Source organism: Haliaeetus leucocephalus, unplaced genomic scaffold, assembly GCF_000737465.1.
Source record: "Haliaeetus leucocephalus isolate CR32 unplaced genomic scaffold, Haliaeetus_leucocephalus-4.0 Scaffold722, whole genome shotgun sequence".
NCBI lineage: Eukaryota > Metazoa > Chordata > Aves > Accipitriformes > Accipitridae > Haliaeetus > Haliaeetus leucocephalus.
In genome coordinates, this window is record NW_010973158.1 from 1,806,008 (window position 1) to 1,807,611 (window position 1,604).

Genomic DNA, 1,604 nt, shown 5'->3' on the forward strand with positions numbered 1-1,604 from the left:
TTTTTTTTGTTGGAAAGACAAAATGTGCAGGGTGATAGGTTGGGTGAATTGATGGCATCCTTCCTCCTGCCAAGCCAGCCCGTTTTCTAAAATCCCCTTTTAGGAAGGCTAGAGAATTTTACTCTGTTGGAGAATATAAGCCTGATGGTTGCTTGCACAGAGGGGAAAAGCAGAGAGGAATACGGGAATCGTCCTGTGCAATCTCTATTGTTTGAAACTTACTTTATATCAGAAATTGAAGATGAAAACGGTAAGGAAGATTTCACGCTATTCAATGAAACTTTTTGCTTTTTTTGTGTCCCGAATAATGGTGCGTGCAGGACTTTGCGGAGCGGGGGGAGGTTTATATTGCATTAGGCGAGGTGGATTTGGAGTAATTTCAGACAGAAACCTTTGAGGATGGGGGAAGGGGCTGCGAGGATTTTCAGCCGAAGAGAGTAGTGGTTTATGAAGTACGGTCTCGAACGGTGCATTTTTTTTTTTTTTTTTTAGGTTTTTTTTTTTTTAGGTTTTTTTCGTACTTTTAACACTAAATCGTTGGTAGAGGGAGGAAAAAAGAGATAATAAATCAAACAACAGATGAAAACCAAAGCAGCCCCCAAGCCCCAACGACAACCTACAGCTACTCCGGATTGCTTTAACTTTAGGAATCCCGGCGTCGGGTCGGGTCGTGCCGTGCCGTGTCCGGCGTTGTCCGCTGCAGCGGTCAAGTCGGACAAGTGCATATTTTGTGCCGGGGCTCGGAGGGTCGGGGCGGCCGCCGTCCCGCAGCCCGATGCTGGCGGGGATGTCGGGCTCTCGCCGGGCTCATCAGGAAGATGGAAGCGTGTGGTTTTGATTTACTTCGAGCCGCTTGGGGTTTGCCAGACTCTTAACCCCGCGGAGCCGTGTTCATCGGTGTGTGTCTGTCTCCGCAGCGGCCCGGGGTTAAAAGGGACTTTGTTTGGTGGGAGGAGGTAAGTGGGCTCTCGCTGCCCGGCGATGTGTGTGCGGGTTTTGTCTTCGCTATTTTCTTTCATTGTTGTACAAGAGAGAGGGGAGAGAGAGAGGGAGAGTCAGAGTCAGACTCTTGTTTTTATTTGGGCTGCCGGTGCAACGCGTTTGGGCCAAACGCCAAATGTCTGGGTCACACGCGTTTTATCCAAATAGATTCAGCGCTGCTGTCTGGAAATGGGCTGCTGAAAGTTAACTTTAGGATCAGCTCCACCACAGCAACCAGACTCTTCCCTTCAGCCTCTCTAGGGAGGAGGGCTTTTTTTTTTTCCTTCTTCCCTTTTTTCCTTCTGAATTTTCTTTGAGGGATGTGTCTGGCGACCTCCAGCTGGCTTCAATACTAGGGATTTTTAACTTTTTGTGCGTGCAGACGTGTGTATATAATATGTATGTGTATACGTGTTGGGTTGTATGTATAGCCATGTATTTTTCTAGCCTGTTGACTTTTTGGGTGGGTGGGTGTGCGTTTGCTTTTTTGCATCCTTCCGCCCCCCCCCAACCGCAGTGACAGCTGACCCCCGGGCAGGGCCGGCGGGGAGCCGTGGGGCAGGCGGGGCTGGGGGGGGCTGTTCATACGACTGCAACCCCGTCCCCCTCCGGGGGGGGGGGGG